The sequence below is a fragment of the Megachile rotundata genome, chromosome 6, assembly GCF_050947335.1.
Source record: "Megachile rotundata isolate GNS110a chromosome 6, iyMegRotu1, whole genome shotgun sequence".
In the NCBI taxonomy this organism is placed as follows: Eukaryota; Metazoa; Arthropoda; class Insecta; order Hymenoptera; family Megachilidae; genus Megachile; species Megachile rotundata.
Genome location: NC_134988.1, coordinates 11,095,658 through 11,117,723, shown reverse-complemented (window position 1 = coordinate 11,117,723; position 22,066 = coordinate 11,095,658). Strand labels below are relative to the sequence as shown.

At 36.3% G+C, this 22,066-nt stretch overlaps 1 protein-coding gene and 1 long non-coding RNA gene across 3 annotated transcripts in view; both read left to right on the top strand.

Moving 5' to 3' along the window:
• LOC143264571 (uncharacterized) overlaps positions 1–12,188 on the top strand; it is a 33,222-nt gene extending 21,034 nt beyond the window's left edge. Inside the window, exons 1-2 of one of the 2 annotated variants that reach the window (XR_013038324.1) lie at positions 4,409–4,738; positions 11,618–12,188. This is a non-coding gene — a long non-coding RNA (uncharacterized LOC143264571). Of the gene's footprint in view, positions 1–4,408; positions 4,739–11,617 lie in introns of those variants that run through there. The other variant, XR_013038325.1, reaches the window with a different exon arrangement.
• Positions 12,189–18,410: 6,222 nt separating this feature from the next.
• Glurb (metabotropic glutamate receptor B) overlaps positions 18,411–22,066 on the top strand; it is a 300,574-nt gene continuing 296,918 nt past the window's right edge. The window contains exon 1 of the mRNA XM_012285055.2: positions 18,411–18,872. The gene's annotated coding sequence lies outside the window, so the exon portion shown is untranslated. The remainder of the gene's footprint in view (positions 18,873–22,066) is intronic.

Sequence of the window (22,066 nt, the reverse complement as noted above, 5' to 3'; positions counted from 1 at the left end):
TTAACTCCAAGTCGTTTAACTTGTTTGAAAAGTAAATTAAACACCTTAAGCGTGCTAACTAAATTCCGTTTAAACTCTTCAGAGAATATCAAACACTTTCTTTAATAATATCGTTCATGTAACGCGATACAATATGCTAATGTATAAATTAGTTTCTATCCAATTTGCATTTTAAAACTGTACAGAAGCAATTTCAGTTACAACTTTACACCGGGCGGACAGTCTACCTTCATTCAACATTTTTCTCATGATTATAAGACCTGGTTGCCTTTCTACCCTTTCTGTTTGAAAGAGACAGATCGATAGTTGTAATCTTGGCATTCAGTTTGCGTGTATTTTGAGGAGTAACCCTTCCTCTGTAGGAGTGAAATAAATCTCCCTGGTGTGTCAAGGGTAGGAGTTATAGGACGTAAGGCATTTGGGGGCGTAGGAATTTTGGGGGGTAGGAATTTGGGGACGTAGGAATTTTTGGGGGGTTGGAATTTGGGGACGTAGGAATTTCGGGGGGTTGGAATTTGGAGACGTGAGAATTTGGAGATGTGAAAATTTGGGGACGTAGGAATTTCGGGGGGCTGGAATTTGGGGACGTGAGAATTTGGGGACGTAGGAATTTCAGGGGGTTGGAATTTGGGGACGTGAGAATTTGAAGGTGTGAGGAATTGGAGATGTGAGAATTTGGGAGCGTAGGAATTTGGGGGGGTTGGAATTTGGGGGCGTGAGGAATTGGAGATGTGAGAATTTGGGGGCGTAGGAATTCCGCGGGGTTGGAGTTTGGGGACGTGAGGAATTGGAGATGTGAGAATTTGGGGGTGTAGGAATTTCGGAGGGTTGGAATTTGGGGGCGTGAGGAATTGGAGATGTGAGAATTTGGGGATGTAGGAATTTCGGGGGTAGTAATTCGGAGACATAGGAATTTGGGGACGTCAGAATTTCGGGATGTGAGAATTTGAAGGCGTGGAGATTTGGGGACATAGGAATGAAGGGTAGTAATTTGGGGATATAGGAATTTGGGGACATAGGGAAAAGGGACAGATCGATAGTTATAATCTCGTCATTCACCTGCGTGTATATCGAGAGGTAACCTTCCCTCTATGAAAATGTAACAAATCTCCCTGGCGTACCAAATTTCACTGATGTTAAACATGTTCCCTCAAATATTCATTAACCCCCAAAAAATAACATTCTCAAAAAAATTCACTCGTTTACCAAAAAAATGTATTCGTTACATTTAGAGAAAAGCACGCATTAAAGATCAGTATAATAATGATACCAGCATCATAAAAAAGAAGTATTAAACTTCGCAAGAAACAACCGTATTCTGTCACGCATTTACCTCGTACATCAAATGTACTCTGAATGAGCACCGTAGACACTTAAAAATCTTCAGCAGCCATTTTCAAAATGCAAGAACAGCGAACGTGATGTTAACCATGAAAAGTCAAGCAGACACATGAATGTCCCATGCATTTCAAACAATTCCCACGTCCTCGTCGCTGCAAGCAACTAATTTTACATTCAAATCCTGGGACCGCACGCGAACAGTGACAAAAAAGAATATATTTATTTTTCGAGTTTACGTTCGCGTTTGTTTTCCAGCTCGAGGCACCGAACGATATATCTCGCATTGTCCGAAGAAACGGGGGACAATTTGTCTGGATTTCTTTACGTCTTTCACAGAAAAAACTTCGTGGCGAACAGCTCTTTCTTTCTGTCTACTCTTTATCGCGTTTGTTGTACGCATTTTATTAGCTTTTCTTATCGTAGTTAGATGTTACGCTTTGTACGTTGTTTAGAATTATTAGAAAAACTTCTGTGACGACAAATATGTGATTTAAGGATGTGGTAGAAGGAAGTTTTTTAAAATTTTTTTAAATAGGAAGTTTGTTAGTAAATGGGCGTTTGGAGCTGTGGGGAATTTGGAAGTTTAGGTATTTGGGGATTTGGGTATTTGAGGGTTTAGGTATTTGGGGATTTAGGTGTTTGGAGGATTGGGTAATTGACAATTTTGGAATTAAGGGACGTGGAGATTTGGGGATGCAGGGATTTGGAGGAGGAGTGATGTGGGGATATAAAGGTTAGTGAACGCAGAGATATCGGAACGTGAAAATTTTGGGAGCGTAGAAATTCGGGGACATGGCAATTTTGGGAGCGTAGAAATTCGGGGACGTGGCAGTTTTGGGAGCGTAGAAATTCGGGGACGTGGCAACTTTGGGAGCGTAGAAATTAGGAGATGTAAGAATTTGATGATGTGAGGATTGGGGGACGTGAGAATTTGGGAACGTGAAAATTTGGAAGCGTAGAAATTTAGAAACATGGCAATTTTGGGGGAATCGAAGTTTGGAGACATGGGAATTTGGGGATATGGGAATATGGGAGCATAGAGATTTGTAGACGTAGGAATTTGGGGAAGTGAGAATTTGGAGACGTGGGAATTTGATGATGTGAGGATTTGGGAACGTGAGAATTTGGATGTGTGGAGATTCGGAGACGTAGAGATATGAAGACGTTGAGATATGGGGACGTAGGTACTTGTGGACGTAGATACTTGAGAAGGTGGAAATTTGGGGACTTGGGAATATGAGGACGTAGAGATTTGATGACATAGGAATTTGGAAACGCAGGAATTAGAAAGCGCAGTAATTTGGGGACGTAGTGGCTTGAGGGTGCAGAGATTTGGGGACGTAGAGATATCAGGTCATAGAAATTTATGAACGTGGGGATATCGCGACGTGGGGCTCCCGGGACGTCGAAATTTATGATTAGAGGGTATGAGAGTGCAGCAATTTGGGGACATAGGGATTTATGATCGTACAGATATTGGGACGTAAGAAATTAAGAACATAGATGTATCGGAACGTACGAAATTAAGAACATAGATGTATCGGAACGTAAGAAATCAAGAACATAGATGTATCGGAACGTAAGAAATTAAAAACATAGATGTATCGGAACGCAAGAAATTTCAAAATTCAAAAATTTAGGGACGTAGAAATTTAAGAACACATATGCAACGATTTAGGGACGTAGATGTATGAACATGTCTATAATCAAGGTAGAGTCTTAACCACTTAACCTATAATTTTCTAGACAGTTAGCTAGTCAGTTATTTGTACAACATGAAGATGTTAAAATGTTAGATATATTATTCATTCAGAGATCCTTGATTAAGTAGAACTTGAGTAGATCACAATCAGAATTAAATAAAAAATTGCAGTGAAAATACGAGTATAGTTTATCACATTCAAACTGTAATTTGCGTCACGTGTGTAACATGTTATTGTAGGACTAGGAGTTAAGGTTATAACAATTTGTAAGTTTTAAAATTTATATGTAATTTATATTTAATAGTCAAATTAACATTTAAAACTTGAAACTCTACAAATTCAAGAACTTATAAATTTATGTATCTAGAAATAAACATCTAAATATACCTTTTACCCTAAATATAACCGATAATCTTAAACATCTTGATCTCCACAAACCTTTAATAGCAACATCTCCAAAAACTCTCCTAAATTATTCGATTCGAGCAGACATAACATCACGTAATTCTGTAGATTCAGTATTAATATCCACTTAGAACCGTGATTTATTCTCAGCTGTCAGGCAGCAAGGTGTTGAGCAAATTCATCAACGAATAAAGGGTGGACCCCAAGGGTGTCGCGTGATTCGAATAAAAGAAGCCCGGCACTCCATTTTCCGTCCACGTATTTTGGGAAGCATAGAAACTCGTAAGGGTTCGTTTAAAATGTAATGGACGTCTTAACAACCGTGCAGGGCGTTAATAAAAAGCGGTACGATTACTTTTGACCATTGGGGAGCTCGGTGCGTGACGATTGGCCTCCTTTCGCTCTTTATCGCAGGAATTCTACGCTGAACGATATTCAGGAATGAAAGGTATCCGCAGAAATAAAGAAATATCGGGTTTATATATTTATTAAACAGCGCCAGGCAAAATGTACCTGTCCCACTGGAATTCTTTGAATACGTAATGTACCTTTTACTTCAACAGATTTATAGTAATTTTACTTTCAACTGGAAGTTATGGCAGTAAGGGATACATTTATCTATTCTTATTGCATAAGTATCGAAATATAGGTACAAAATAGCAGTGGACATTATTCAAATACAACATCAATAATTTTATTCGAATATTCTGTTTTTAAAATCATTTGAATAATAATCGACACAGTCGTGCAACGAGCTAAGTTTAATGCACCTAGTTTGTTTAACGCACCTAGTATGAACATTTTTAATTCCAACTTCTGATGAATGCTTAAATTTATAGGAAATTCGTATTTCCCCGGAGTATCGAACATTATACGAAACCAAATGAAAAATGAAATTGGCGTGTATCGCGGTGCATTTGAATAAACGTACATTCTGAAATTTTACTTTATAGCCGGCGAAGGAAGATTGTTGCAATTTCACCGGAGAGAAAGTTTACAACTGAAGAAAAGACCGTAAAGAAAAGTGGCTGGTACGTTTTATTTCGTGCACCACAAAGTCGTAACCTGTCCAGAATGTGAATAATTCAACGATAAAGAAGCCATTTTCCGCTAATAATTGCGGGCTGAGTCGCAAAATAATGCGCGATCTTAAAGTTGCTACGAGACCACGTTCTGCGCAGCAACTTTCAGAGAAGTTCTTCAACAATTCCGTCAGAAAATTTGCATCCGCAAACAACGAGTCGCGCGAAAACCACAAGCGTTTCAACATAGCTGCGATGGACACTCAGGTATTCTTATCATTCCTTGAACTTGAGACCCAGGAAATTGTAATTTAGAGAATCGGTCATTTAGAGATTTGGAGATTTTTGAATTCGGTGGCGTGGGAAATGGGGGATTTAGGAAATTGAGGATTTAGGAATTTGAGGATATGGAAATTGGGGATATAGGAATATGGTAGCGAAGGTATTTGAGGATTTGGGAAATTTTGAAGCTGGGAATTTAGGGGGTATGAGGTTGTGGAGGGAGAGATTTGGGGATGTTAGGAATTTGGGGATTTAGAAATTTGGAGGTTTGGGAATTCGGGGATTTAGGGAATTGGGGATTTAGGAAGTTGGGGATTTAGGGAATTGGGGATTTAGGAAGTTGGAGATTTAGAAATTTGGAGATTTGGGAATTTCGGGATTTAGGGAATTGGGAATTTAGGGAATTGGGGATTTAGGAAGTTGGGGATTTAGGAAGTTGGGGACTTAGGAAATTGGGGACTTAGGAAGTTGGGGACTTAGGAAGTTGGGGATTTAGGAAGTTGGGGACTTAGGAAATTGGGGACTTAGGAAGTTGGGGACTTAGGAAATTGGGGACATAGGAATTTGTACCCTTGAGAATTTTGGAATTTCGGAATCTTGGGATTTTGGAATTTTGAAATTTTGAAATTTTGGAATTTTGGAATTTGAAAATTTGAAAATTTGAAAATTTAGAAATCTGGGAATTTGAGAACTTAGGAATTTCGGAATTTGGGAATTTGGGAATTTGGGAATTTGGGAATTTGGGAATTTGAGATCTTGGGAATTTGGGAATATAGAAATTTGAAAATTTGAAAATTCAAAAATCCAGAAGTTAATGTCCTTATATTTCCAAAATTCCTAAATTTGGAAAATTGGAAATCTTCAAAATTCCAACTACATAAAACAAACTTGTAAAAAAATAAAATTAAGAAATTAATAAAATGTGCTTGAATTTTGAGTTACAGTGATCAACACCATCACAAGTAACACAGTAATTAATATATTACACGATAACGATGATCGATCCTGTCTACCAGCATGTCACTTACATCACGTTAATTGAGAGCTGGTGAATAATACCCAATTAGTTTCATCTTACGTTAACCCTCTACAAGAAATGAATTTCAAACAAGAATCAAATATTTGCTTCGTTCTTAATTATAGTACTTCCCTGCTGTCTGTATAATTGCTTTAAAAAGAACGGAATGAGAAAGAAAAGACTGTGCAAATATTTGCGGGAGATAAATATGGACTGTAATCTCCTTAATAGAAGGTTCTTATCGATTATTGAAAATCCAAATTAACTGTGTGATACCTATCAGTATGATAACAAGGTTTATTTTACGGGTTTCAATAAAACTTCAAAATTAAACCAATGGTAGTAAATAATGGTAGCATGAAAGGTACACTAATTTTATTTTTTTATTTATTCATCTCCTCTTCAAAATTGATAATTGTGTTCTTAAAATATGTAGACACTGTATAATTGGAGGGAGGGATTTAGAAAGGTGGGAATTTGGAGATGTAGGAATTTGGGGACATGGGAGTATAGGGGCGCTAGAGATTTGGAGATATGGGAATTTGGAGAAGTAGTGATTTGGGAATGTTAGGATTTGGAAACGCAAGGATTTGGGGGTGTAGATATTTGGGGACGTAGAGGTTTGGGGGACGTAGGAATTTGGGGACGTAGGAATTTGGGGACGTAGAAATTTGGGGACGTGAAAATTTGGGGATGTGAGAATTCGGGGATGCGAGGATTTGGGGATGTGAGGATTTGGGGATGTGAAAGTTTAGGGATATGAGGATTTGGGGATGTGAGGATTTGGGGATATGAAAGTTTAGGGATGTGAGAATTTGGGGATGTAGGAATTTGGGGACGTGAGAATTTGGGGACGTGAGAATTTGGGGACGTAGGAATTTGGGGATGTAGAAATTTGGGGATGTGAGGATTCGGGGATGTGAGAATTTGGGGATGTAGGAATTTGGGGACGTGAGAATTTGGGGACGTAGGAATTTGGGGATGTAGAAATTTGGGGACGTGAGAATTTGAAGACGTGAAGATTTGGGAACATGAGGATTTGGGGATGTGAGGATTTGGGAATGTAAGGATTTGGGGATGTGGGAATTTGAAGACGTGAGGATTTAGGAATGTGAGAATTTGGACTTGCAGAGATTTGATGACGCAGGGACTTGAAGCATAGGAATTTAGGGATATGGTAATGTGGTCATATATGAATATAAGAATGAATCAAAAACGAATTTGAAACTCGTCATCAAATATAACAATATACGAATTTGCAGTCATAGAGCTATATAACCTCCTCATACCTACTCCCCTAAGCTAAAGTTTCTTAAGTCCACTATAATTTTTCACAATCCTCCTAAATAATAATTTCAATCAAATAACGAAAGTACTCCTACCACCATCACCCAAAGAACGTATTTTCCGAAATAATAAATAAACCATGAATAATACATGAGTAGCACAGAATATATGTAAAAATTATGTCGATTACCGATTCTCCCCCCGTCCAGAGGAAGCTCGAAATAAGCAGCGATAAAATACGGTTCCATGAGAAATAAGCGTTCCGAAAGTTGTCTGAGGGGTTCGTTATCGTGTCAGAAGGGTGAGAAAAGTTTCGAACAGCTATCCGTAGGAAAGAACCACGTGAAATTTCGAATGAAACACGCAGGTAGGGAGGTTGTTCTCAATAGCACTTGCCACCGACGTTTCACCAGAGTCTGCATTCGAAAGTTGAACTCTTTTTCCGGGTGGGAAACCGGTAATGCAACTTCATTCGACCACGTGAAACTTTTTATTACCCGCACAACTTTCTTACAGGGTCTCGGAACCAGAAACTAAAATGAAACATTGTTGGTAAACGTTGCACCACTCGTGCTATTGTTTCCTCCGTGTTTTTATTTTATTTATGCTATTGTTTATTCCGTCTGTGATCTACTTCTGTCGTCTTGAATTTACGGCCTATTGAAATTATGCGAGGGATGACTTAAGCTGACCAAAATTTTGCGCGGATATGATTTGTGAGCTTCTGGACAGTGGATTTGTGAATGTTTGTGTGTTTGGGAAGTTCGGGTTTTTGGGTTGGAGAGGTGGAAGATGGTTAGTTGACGAACTGGAGACGAGTGGAAAGGGAGGGTTAGATAGGGGGTTGAGAATTGGGGGTTTGGGAAGTTGGGGATTTGAGAAGTTGAGGATTTGGGTATTTAGGGATTTAGGTATTTGGGAAAATGGGAATTTGGAGATTAGAGGAGTTGGGGGCTTGAGAAGTTGGGGACTTGAGAAGTTGGGAATTTGAGAAGTTGGGAATTTGAGAAGTTGGAAATTTGAGAAGTTGGAAATTTGAGAAATTGGAATTTGAGAAGTTGGAAATTTGAGAAGTTGGGAATTTGAGAAGTTGGGAATTTGAGAAGTTGGAAATTTGAGAAGTTGGGAATTTGAGAAGTTGGGAATTTGAGAAGTTGGAAATTTGAGAAGTTGGGGACTTGAGAAGTTGGAAATTTGAGAAGTTGGGAATTTGAGAAGTTGGGAATTTGAGAAGTTGGAAATTTGAGAAGTTGGGGACTTGAGAAGTTGGAAATTTGAGAAGTTGGGAATTTGAGAAGTTGGGAATTTGAGAAGTTGGGAATTTGAGAAGTTGGGAATTTGAGAAGTTGGGAATTTGAGAAGTTGGGAACTTGAGAAATTGGAAATTTGAGAAGTTGGAAAATTGAGAAGTTGGGAATTTGAGAAGTTGCGAACTTGAGAAATTCGGAATTTGAGAAGTTGGGAATTTGAGAAGTTGGAAATTTGAGAAGTTGGGAATTTGAGAAGTTGGGAATTCGAGAAGTTGAAAATTTGAGAAGTTTAAGCTAAAACCTCTTCATCGCGATATCTTAGAATTTTAACCCGTTGTAACATAAAAATGAAACACTTGCTAAATCTCGAAATTGTTCCAATTTATAATTCTAAATTTTGCAAAATTTATTTTTGAAACTTCCGTATCATCGAACGTTACAATTTGAAATGTTCCGTATCATCGAACGTTACAATTTGAAATGTTAGAGCTTTAAGTTGTTCGAGGTTAGCGACCAAAGTTCACAGAATAGAAAGGGTTAATCAGATTTCGAGTCCCGAAATCTCGAGTGTAACGGTTCGTATTAATCGAACGGCTAAATGTGAGAATCGCGAGACGATTACGAGTCTGCTCAGCAATTACTTCCGGCGGTTTCGTTAAATCTTCTGACGAGTTGATTAATTCTGTGGCCGGAGGTTTTAATCGGAACTTCCGCAGCGAACTCGTTGAAAAAGGATTGAAAATTTTAAGTCGAGCAACGAACCGTAATGGGGATAAAAAAATGTTTTACAGGAAAAAAAGTTGCTCTGCCATTTCTAACAGGACTCAAATCTATGTATCATCAAAGTGAAGGTAATTTCTGAACACAAAGTAAAAGCTGGTCTTTTAAAAGATATAATTAGAGGAATTAAATACGAAAGAGTCTGTTTGATACGATTACACGAAAGAAATTCGCTTTGGTAATGCATCATTGCTTTCAGCGATAACGGGCGTCATTAAATATTTATGTTTTTCATCCCTCAAAGCTTTAGCGAAACGGATTTAAATATATATTGACAGTTTGAATTTACTCTGCGAAGCATTCCATGCCAAACTTTTTGCAAGTTTTTACGGTAGGATGGACTTTGAAATTAACGGGGATTGCAAAATTTAGTGAATTATTACGCGGTTATGAAAAAGAGTGTGGGAAAATATAAATAAATATGTGGGAAGGGATTTAATTGAAAATGGTAGTGTCAATGATATGCTTCGATTATTTGTTACAATTATACTTTTCTATAACAAACAATTCCCAATGCCCCAAAATGTACAAATCACCACGTTGCAAATTTCCGAAGTCTCAACGCCTCAAACTCCCTAAATTCCCAACTCTCAACGCCCCAAAATCTCCAAATCCCCACATTCTAAAATTCCGATGCCTCAATGCCCCAAAATCCCTAAATTTCCAACTCTCAACGCCCCAAAATCTCCAAATCCCCACGTTGCAAATTTCCGATGTCTCAATGCTCCAAAATCGCTAAATCACTACGTTGCAAAATTCCAAATTCTCAACGCCCCAAAATCCCTAAATCACCACATTGCAAAATTCCAAATTCTCAACGCCCCAAAATCGCTAAATCACCACGTTGCAAAATTCCAAACTCTCAACGCCCCAAAATCCCTAGATTCCAAAATCTCAACGTCTCAAAATCTCCAACCCCCCATATTACAAATTTCCAAACTCTCAACGTCCCGAAACTCCCAAATTGCCACACTCTAAAATTCCGATATCTTAACGCTCCAAAATCTCTAAATTCCCACCTCTCAACGCCCCAAAATCTCCAAATCACCACGTTGCAAATTTCCAAACTCTCAACGCCCCAAAATTTCTAAATTCCAAACTCTCAACGTCCCAAAATCTCCAACCCCCCACGTTACAAATTTCTAAACTCTCAATGTCCCAAAATTCTGAAATCCCCACATTCTAAAATTCCGTCGTCTCAACGTCCCAAAATCTCTAAATTCTCAACTCTTAACGCGCCAAAATCTCAAAATCACCACGTTGCAAAATTCCAAACCCTCAACGCCCCAAAATCCCTAAATTCCAAACTCACAACTTCTCAAAAACCCAACCCCCCACATTACAAAATTCCAAACTTTCACCGCCCCAAAATTCCCACATTCCAATATCCCAAAATTCCAAAACCCTAAAAGCTACAACTCCCTCCATCCTAAACCACCCAACCCCCAATACATCATATCCCAACCCCCTAAAATCCTCTCATCCCCAAAATCCCAACCCCCTAAAATCCCTTCATCCCCAGAATCCCAGAATCTCAACAATTCACAGCAAACGCAGATTCACAATTTTAAATCGAAAGAAGTATTGTTAGGAAATCTTAAATTGAAATACTCCGCATACATAAATGTAAAGACAAGCGTTAAACGCCATTCGCACCGGGTAAGAAATTACAGAAGTTTCGAAGAGCCTTTCCTTCAAAGTTCAAAGAGGACCGAACTTCCTTCTCCATAACCTTTCCATGAATTGCTGATGATCCAGGAAATGAAACACTTCATATGTATGATCCATCGGTGCCATCCATTATTTCAACGTTTGCTATAGCATCAATTTATAATGCCACTTATCACAAGGCGTGAAATCAGCATATCAACTTGAAACACTTTAACTCCTGATATTATCTTTAACCAGAAACTTTACAGCATCTTCGACTACGGTTCCAACTTTCGAAACTTTACGGTTTAACCACACTTTCGGTGTCAACTTCAACCTTCTCTCGGAGGATCTTTCTTTCAAGACGCAATTAACTCCTTTATAGTTAGGGTACTTTCAGTAGATCTCATTCATTAGTCATCGCATTTGTAGAAAACATTATTCAACGTTCAATGTGTCTGACTTTTCAGACACATTTATTTTATTGTTATTTTTTTTTATTTTATTGTAATTTTAAATTACAGAATTTGTTAAGAAGTTCTTTGTTTCATATGGAGATGAAGAGTTAATATATATACTAATTCATGTTTTATCCTTCATTTACATTTCTTTTAATCTCAGCTTCAATTAGGAAGTAATTTGTCTGTAGATTTATGTCCTTCGTATGAATTCTCATGAAATTTATTGTTGTCGAAAATAAAAATTACATCTTGATTTTTGTTGACACGAAGAATAAAAGTATACTCTACCTCTTATGTTTTGTTCTTGATTTACTTGTCTTTTTATCTGATTTTCAAAAAGACATAACCTTGTAGGTTCATCGTCAATATATTAAATTATGATTGCTCATAATTTTTCACAAAGTGCTTCCATTTTCAGGTACAAACACCACATAACGTATGAATCTAATAGAGCTATTAAGAGAAACCGAAGACCATTTACAAATAAAAGAGGAAACGAGTCAGAAGTGGAAAGTTCCTCAAGCACAAGATGGATACCTCTCAAAGTGCTTTCTACTTCGAATCCCAGCGTACGATGAGACCTCGAAATCTCTTTTTAGCTCCAAGGATTCGATCTACGAGCAGGGATTTAACTTGTTTCTTGTACGAATCGAAAAGGCAATTAGAGAGGTTACATTCGATGCTACAGAAACGAGAAGAGCATCGAATCATCAGTTTCTTCTTTCTGAAATCGAAGATATAAAACTTAACATTTGTATTCCTTGGCGGGTACTGTTAACGTATATAAGAGTGGATTAAAATGAATAAAGCTCGAGTAATCCGGTAAACCGGTGTCGTCTTGTGCTGTATTTGTTGTACCTTGCTTTTGAAGTGGAAATAGTCAGCTCAAAGGTCTCATATTGCATTTCTTGAAGAACGTGCACTTTATGCTGTGTATTACGATTAAAAAATGTGTTTCATGAAGTTTTATAAATTAAGTGGATCGTTCATTTAGGAGAAAGAATTATAATATTGCGAAAAATATAATAACAAAAATTAATGAGTCAATTAAATCACTTGTACGAAAGTTTTTATGAATGAAATAGAAATATCGTTTCCTCAAAATTTAATAATTTTAACATCACAAAAAGTACGTTTCAAAAGATGATTAAATTAATAGCCACTTGCACAAAAGTTCCATAAATAAAGAATATAAAATTATCGTTCTCTTCATTGCAAATTTAGAAGAAAGACTTATAATATTGTGAGAGATATAATAATAAAAATTAATGAGTCAATTAAATCACTTGCATAAAAATTTGTATAAATGAAACAGAAACATAATTCTCCCAAAATTGAAAAATTGTAACATCACAAAAAATATATTTGTAAAGATGATTGAATCAGACACTTGTCCAAGATAAATAAAAAATACAGAATAATGTCTTCGTTATAAATTGAAGAATTACGACATCGTTTCCAATCATGAGACATCCCCAAAGACGACAGCATCAATAAAACGATTAATAAAAAACCGTCTAATTAAATTTTACAATCCTGAATAATTGTTCCGATCGTTAAACCGAACGACACAAAGCCGAGATTAAGTTCCTGTTCATAACTTGTTTGCTCGAAAATAATTGCTGGCATTGCGATTGGACACCGAGCACAGTTGAATCGTATAAACGGGATCAGACAAATCGAAGCAATTGAAGCTCGCATTGGCGCAAAATTGAACCTCCTCTGTAAAGCGAAAGCTACGTTAATCAAGATACCACTGCTTTTTGTGGATCAAACGATCGATTCGATTGTTTCGAATCTACGATAAGAAACTGGGTTTAACGATGTTCAAAAATCAATATTGAACGTGCTTCAAAGAGGAAACTAGTAAATAACAGTTTTGAATGCTGTAACAATTCTACCTCGCTTAGCTACATGTTACACGAACGTTTCCCAAATTTCCATTTTGTTCTCTGTTGTTTCAATTACAACAATTTCTCAGCAACGTCAGAGGACCATTTGTTTGACAAACAAACTGCGGTTGCCCACAGTGTTCACTGTAAATATCCACCTGTTACGTACTCTTGTCATCTATTTTTCATTTCATGCGGTTTTATGAATGCGAAGTTTATGTTTATTTAACTGCTTTTTCACTTTCTTATCTTCTTTCTTTCGGGACTCATAACTTTTTAATATTTTCATTTCTTGGCTTTTTATTTTTTTGGTTTCTAGCTTCATAGTTTTCTAGTTAATTATAATTTCCTAATTTCTTAGCTTCTCACTTTTCTGGTTTTCTAATTGCCAGCTTTACTCGTCTGATTTCCTGTCTTCTGAAACTCTGAACTGAAAAACTCTGAAAGTCTGATTTTACAATTGCATATCTCTCCTAACCAATCCCAATCTCCCCAATTCGAAATATCCCCAATTTCCAATCTCCCCAATTCCCCAATTCCCACATTCCCCAATTCCCACGTTCCCCAATTCCCACGTTCCCCAATTCCAACGTTTTCGAATTTCCACGTTGCCCAATTCCCACGTTCCCCAATTCTCACATTCCCCAATTCCCACGTTCCCCAATTCCCACGTTCCCCTGTTCCCACATTTCCCAATTCCCACGTTCCCCAATTCCCACGTTCTCCAATTCCCACGTTCCCCAATTCCCACGTTCCCCAATTCCCACGTTCCCCAATTCTCACATTCCCCAATTTCAAATTTCCCCCATTCCCACATTCCCCAATTTCCACGTTGCCCAATTTCCACATTCCCCAATTCCCACGTTCCCCAAATCCCACATTCCCCAATTCCCACATTCCCCAATTCCCACATTCCCCAATTCCCACAATCCCCAATACCCACATTCCCCAATTCCCACAATCCCCAATGCCCACATTCCCCAATTCCCACATTCCCCAATTCCCACATTCTCCAATTCCCACACTTCCCAATTCCCACATTTCCCAATTCCTAAATTTCCCAAAATTTCACATGACTCCTAACCTTCTAAAAATACTCCACTTTTCTAGTTCTCGATTTTCATCCTACTTCCTAATTGCCTGCTCCCCTAATTCTACAGAATTTGAACTGAAAATCATAATTAAACGTCCCGAACTAAATTATCCGTGACTATCGCGGTTTACGACAGGCGTTTTTCATGTTTCGTTTTCATTAAAAGATAAATGCGTCCCCGGATGAACGTAAAACTGCCAACGTATAGTTTAAAGAGAAATAACGAATTTAACGAAGGCTTTGATGTTGTCACTGCCTACATGGTAACCCATTCACACGAATTGCTTTTCGAACATGGTCTGAAAATTCATATATGATATTCTCGGAAAAATGTTACCACAGAATTTTTGTACATCGACTATTTTTCTATTTTATTCCGTGAATGCATAAATATTCTCATTGTTTATTTTCGACGATCAAATTTGAATTACAAATTGCTAATATACATATATCGGGACGTTGTAAACGAAACATTAGTTCAAACAGAGATACTCGATAATTGAAAGATTTTTAGTTTGAAACTTTACTAATTTCAAAGTGGAAAGTTTAGAAAGTCTACATTTTTAAATTTAATTATCTACAATTTTTAATCACAGAACTTAAACTGAAATTTTGTGTGATTTTACCTCTGGTTTGACTTTTTGTTGACTTATACTACTTGCTGTATAGGAAACAGGTCTGACATTGCATTGACTCATTCTACTTGAATTATGTTGTTACTTCAACAGAACACCAAAAATTATTTTTTTTTATTTATCATGTATGGGACATTCTGATATTTTTCAAGAATATTTAATATCAAGAGATTTATATTAAATTTGTGCGTTACATTTTTCACATAAATTTTCACGTTAAGTAAATTCTCACGTTCGTACATTTAAAAGAACATAAATCTTTATGTCACATCAATACGTCGATCACGTTAATTAAACATAAATAATAAGTTAACTCCCATGTTTTTTTATTACAATTATCCACCCTGCAGTTTTACGTTATTCAACGAGTCACCCTTTTCGCAAACAGTTCTACTAAAATAATTGCACGATAACGAGACATTAATTAAAGTCCTGTAACTAACAGTTAATATCACGGTACTTTATTAAAATAATTCAGTTGGTTGAACATGATTCTCGTTACAAAAATTTGTGTCCAAGAGCATTCCCAGGTAGCACTATGCAATTTTAATTTTTTATTAATCTTACAGGAAGTAGAATTTCACCCCGCGTTAAAAAAAAACTTTCCAGTGAATATTTTCACCCTGGTAAATTTTGTCTCGCGACAGAAATGTATAAATTAAAATTCATGTAAACGCTTATTTGCGTACTTCAATTATATCTCTCAGATCGATAAAAAATTTTATCGATTTCGCTACGTAATTTCAAATCGTTGCGAAATATTATTCCATGCGTTCTTATCGTTTCCTATATGTTTTTAACGTCTCTACCAGTTTGTTTTATAGAGGAATAAGTTTTTAATCTTCGTCGAAGAGACTGTCTCCGATTGCGCATCATCTTCAAACATAGGAAATGGAATTTTTCCTGCCAAACAACGGGATGTGCTCGTTTAGTGAATCCCTGAGGCTACCAGAAAAATTTCTCTCGTGTTTGTTAACTTTTATTGCTCTGCGAAAAATGAGAATGCTTTCCTACGTTTTAAAAAGCCGATATGCGCGCATTGAAACGTTTATCAACGTTTATAAACAATTTAAGAACGAAAATAATTTAGGATCGCCTGCAAATAATTTAGCGATCAATTTGCGAATCCATCGTTTGAATTAAATATGTTAAAACATTTACAGTTTATTTATTTAAATTGAAACGCTTTACTTTTGTATCGACTGTAATTAACGACACGATTTAAAGTTCAAATAAATGAAGAGAAAAGTTTGGAAACCTGTTGAAGCAATTTAGACTTTACATTAGTATTCCAAAACATACGTGATAAATATCTTCTATTTACCGGTGTAATTTATGCACAGGCGTAAAACGTTGGAATTTATTGCAGCTTTCACGGAAACCATCAAGCTTAGTTAGAATTTATTATGCAATAATCGTATGGCGGGAAATTCATTAAGCTCGCGTCGGTAAAGTTAAGCAAGGTTAACTTATAATTGGTAGAACGAAATCAGAAGCGCCTATGAATATTTAAATCGTTTGCGAGATTTTTCAAAAATTCCTGGCTTATCTCCTTTATGAACTCATACAATCATTTTTTCATAGCTTTTTAACATTGCCGTGGAATTTGTCTGGTTTTCAATGTTAGTGAAGTTTACATTGTTAGTGAAGTTGTCTAATTTTCAGAAGTTATTCAATTTTCAGGTTTAGGTTATTACTGAAGTTATTTCATTTTCAAGTTTATGTTATTACTGAAGTTATTTAATTTACGAGTTTATATTATTAGTGATGTCTAATTTTTACATTTATATTATTAATGAAGTTATTCAATTTTCAAGTTTAGGTTATTACTGGAGTCATTTAATTTACGAGTTTATATTATTACTGACGTTGTGTAATTTTCAGGATTACATTATTGGTAATGTTGTCTAATTTTCAGGTTTATATTATTAATAAAGTTATTCAATTTTCAAGTTTAGGTTATTACTGAAGTTATTTAATTTTCAAGTTTATGTTATTGCTGAAGTTATTTAATTTACGAGTTTATATTATTAGTGATGTCTAATTTTTACATTTATATTATTAATGAAGTTATTCAATTTTCAAGTTTAGGTTATTACTGGAGTTATTTAATTTGCGAGTTTATATTATTACTGACGTTGTGTAATTTTCAGGATTACATTATTGGTAATGTTGTCTAATTTTCAGGTTTATATTATTAATGAAGTTATTCAATTTTCAAGTTTGTATTATTACTAAAGTTATGTAATTTACAAGTTTATATTATTATTAACATTGTCTCATTTTCAGGTTTACATTATTACTGAAGTTATTTAATTTACAAGTTTATATTATTACTGACGTTGTGTAATTTTCAGGATTACATTATTGGTAATGTTGTCTAATTTTCAGGTTTATATTATTAATAAAGTTATTCAATTTTCAAGTTTAGGTTATTACTGGAGTCATTTAATTTACGAGTTTATATTATTACTGACGTTGTGTAATTTTCAGGATTACATTATTGGTAATGTTGTCTAACTTTCAGGTTTATGTCATTAATAAAGTTATTCACTTTTCAAGTTTGCATTATTACTGAAGTTATTCAAATTACAAGTTTATATTATTACTGAGGTTATCCAATTTTCAGGTTTATATTATTAGCGCCATTGTCTAATTTTCATGTTTACATTATTGCTGATGTTGTCTAATTAGCAAACTAACTTTATTACTAAAGTTATATGATTTACAACTTTACTTTGTTACCGAAGTTGTTGAACTTTCAACCTCACATAATTACAGAAGTTGCAACTCACAATACCTTATCTAATTCTCAAGTTTAAATTATAACAAAAATCATCTAGTATTCACTTTCATATTATACATTACATTACACCAAAAAATGATGTAGTTCAAACATGTCTTATCACTTTGCTCACCTCATTCTTTGAACATCAAAATCATATAATATAAATTACTCCAAAAGAACAGAAAACGATAACTTAATTTCCTACACAATTTCAGAAATAACTAAAATTTAAAGTATAAAAATACTTTATTTAGAAAAATACAAGTATACATATTAATAGTAAAACATATTTTGTCATAAACTCTTTGTGCATGATGCAGCATCTGCAGCAAAGTTTATCCTCCCAAAAATATACAGATACGAAGTTTAATTATAATTGTGCGCGAAGTATACCGTCCATTTAAATTATTGCATTTTCATATTTAATTACGAGGTAACAGTCGGTGACACGACCCGTGTAAAATTGCCCGTCAGCGACGTGTTAAAATTGCCGGGTGAAAGACGTGTTAAAATTGCCCGGGTGAAAGACGTGTTAAAATTGCCCGGGTGAAAGACGTGTTAAAATTGCCGACCAACGATGCGTTAAAATTGAAGATATAATTAACTCGTTCCTTGAGAATTTCTTGACTTCCCAGGCAATGTACTATCAGAAGGTTATCCAGATAGGGCAAAATTCCGAAACGCAGGCTCTGATAAGAGAATGCGCGACGCGTGGGGTGTCGGGAAGAGGGGCTGATGCGGTTCAAGCCGGCGCCCTCGCATCGCAAGTTCCTTCAGTGTACACGCGTTGCTACATTCGGCTGGACCTTAGCTCGCATCCTCTTCAGGATCTCTCGTTCGTCGAATATCCGTGGATTTTGCAACAGTTACAACCAAATAAAAGTTGCACATTTCGCGATGAACGAGTTTATCCCTCGAAATTAAAGATTACTAAATTTCTTTCCGACTGTTAAATTTCGTGTCATGAGCTCCGAGAGTCATTTTCTCTTCGTTGAAATGTCAGCACATTAGCGGAACTAGGTGACACGGAAATAGCGAATGAACCCTTTGAAAAGTGCCAGGTGGAAAAAATGAGTCGTTGTTGAAACTCGTGCGTGTGATCGAGCGTGCGATGAACTCTGTCGCGAAATCTGTCGAGTCAGAACACGTCGAGGTATCATTTTAGAAGAACGTTGACTTCTGTACCAACTGAGAGAAACTGTGATGGATCGTGTCCAACTTGTGGAAGGAACAACCGTTGCCAGGGGGCGAACTTCAAACTGAAGGTGAGTGGCACAATCCGCCATCAAAACTATTCCATCGAGATAAATGTTTGCCTCCAATTACATCGTCCTGACTTTAACGTTTACCGAATTGTGTTCACGTTTATTTGATAATGTAACAAAACACGATTTATTTGCGATAAAATATGATTTGTGTGCAATAAAGTATGAACGACGCGCAATAAAATTTGATTGATATGCAGTAATAAATGGACGCATTGACAGGTAAACTTCAAATGATAATTTGTTGCAATTTCATAATCTATCAATCTATGTTTTATTCTATTTTATTTTCACCAACTTATGACATAGGTGATCAATTCTGAACATTTATGTATACATGACACATCTATCTGATAAGACTTTAACCACTTAGCTCTCCTTATATCCGTGCTACATTTTTTATCACGCAATCTTCGGTGAAACGTTGGTTACATGCTGGCGATTTAGTCGGTCTGTCGGTTTAAATTTAAGAGGAGGTCTTAAAGACTCCTCGTGACCTGCAGGCTTCTACAAATTTTACAACTGAACCAAACTGTGTGAGATAGAAATTTTCATTAAATAAAATTAAATATTATGTCAATATATTAGTTACATTTTATTAAAAATTTTATTTAGTTATCTTTACAAAAAAGGTGACTTTTAAAACCAAACCTCTACGTACACAACAAACATGTACATATTCACCATATAATTTTGAATAAAAATAACACAATATAATTTTGTCCATTTTTCACCATACACAGCCATCATTTTTGCAGACATTTTCTATTCACTCCTCGGCCGGCTTAATTAGCGAGAAAAACTAATTAGAGATTCGCGAGAACGCATCACGATACTGGGACGAATTAATTCTTTTTGTTCTCTCATGACGTTTCGTTTCGTTCCGTTCATAAATCGGCTAAAAATCGCATGACAAAGAAACAACAGAGAGATACGTTTCGTCCATGTGGGTCAGTTCAAAGCTAAATACTTTGTGAACGGATAATTAAGTGTTTGAAGTAGCTATCGTTCATTCCATTTAGGATTTAGCGGTAAGGAAAGTGGGGATTTAACACGTTGATTGCTATGGTGGCCACCGGTGACTGGCGACAGGAAACTAATTTAACAGTTTGACTAACACAACACACAAATCTGGTCGAGTTGCTGCGGAAGTTTGCCATCTATTTTATAGAGACGATGTTACACGAATAAACAATTTTCATTGCGTGCACTGAGGCGTGGTTTGTGCTAACAATAACGAACAAATACGAATGATGTAGTGATATTACTAAAAATATTGAAATCTGGGTCAATTTTTCGTGAAGTTAGCAGAGTGTTAAATATCGGACTTGAAATTTCAGAGAATAGATAACGCAATTTTATTTTGAAATATAAATCCGTTTTTTGTAACAAATAACTCTTGATGGAGACATCTCCTATTACTCGCATTGCTCCATGCATGTTGAATTAAATATTATATTGCTGATAACTCTCTGTAATTTGAGAATTATCAAGTTGTCATAAAAAAAGAAAAGTTAGAATTAATTATACATTCAGAAAATATTTAATATTCATATATCAGGATTTGTGATTTAGAAGAAACAAATCCACACTGCAAAATTAACAAATAAATCAAAAAGTTCTTAAATAAAAAGTGTAAGGTAACAAATAAAATCCAAGGAGTTTCACTCAGTAAATACCCATGAATAACAAAGCTATCAACGCAAAATTTCAATAAAGTTTTCTTTCCCAAAATAGTGGGCTCGCACTCGGTTCATGACACTCCATGGCTCGGTTGTCCCGACAAGGGCGCTCAGAGTTTCATAAGCAGCCAAAACTTGATCAATTAATCGACAGTTATTGGAAAGGAACTGACTAACGAGCCATTGGTCGTACAAAACTTTCTGATTATACTCCGGTAATGACCTGTCGCATCCAGCCGACGCAATTATCTGAACAGATGGTTAATGATTGTATCGTGACCGCAAAATTGGTGCAACCCAACAAATGTGCATTTGGCGCCGGGGCTGCAAAAAGCTTCTCTTTATAGACAGCGGCTGTGGATTAGAAATGTTCCAAACTGCCTCGTGTTGTTTAGTGCTTGATGAGAAATGAATATTTCGAAAGAAAATGTAGTTGAAGAATGATGGAATTGCACATTACTCAATTCCCACGTTGTCCAGTTCCCACATTTCCCAATTCCAACATTCTCCAATTCCCACATTTTCCAATTTTCACATTTCCCAATTCCAACATTACCCAATTCCCATATTTCCGAGTTCCCACATTCCCCAATTCCCACATCCCCGAGATCCAAATTTTCCCAATTCCCATATTCCCCAATTCCCATATTCCCCAATTCCCACATTCCCGAGTTCCCATTCCCCAATTCCCACATCCCCGAGTTCCAAATTTTCCCAATACCCAGTCTCCCCAATTCCCACATTCCCCAATTCCCACGTTCCCCAATTCCCACGTTCCCCAATTCCCACATTCGCCAATTACCATATTCCCCAATTCCCATGTTCCCCAATTCCCACGTTCCCCAATTCCCACGTTCTCCAATTCCCACATTCCCCAATTCAAACATTCCCCAATTCCCACATTCCCCAATTCCCACATTCCCCAATACCCACAATCCCCAATTCCCACATTCCTCAATTCCTAAATTTCCCAATACCCACATTCCTTAATTCCTACATTCCCCAGTTCCCACATTCCCCAATTTCACAAATTCCCAAAGTTCCCAACTTCCCAAAATTTCACCTTCTGCAAATTATCCACAACTTAAACTTCTAAATTCCCAACCCGCCAAATTTCGAAGTTCCAACAATCGAAATTGGAATCCAAAGTTCGCATAAATAAGCCTCCATTAAAAGTTCCATTATTAATGTAGTATCTGTAATTCATATTGGGAAATAATATTAATTTTATTGCAACATCCTGAAAGAAGATTGCAGAAGTTAGGCAAGTTTCTGACATTCGCTCGCATTAATTAAATTCTTCTCTGACACCGGTGATAATATAGTCTCAAGAGAAAGAGGGTTTAATTGTTAGGATGTTGAACGCTGTTGAAAGTCATAAGCTTTATGTCCAGGCTCATAAAGCAGGGTAAAGACTTATAAGAGCGAAATAACAGGGTTCATTTCCCGAAGCTTAGCATAAAAACTCTAAGCACGAGAAATAATTATCCTTGTGTTGCCGAGTATTTACCG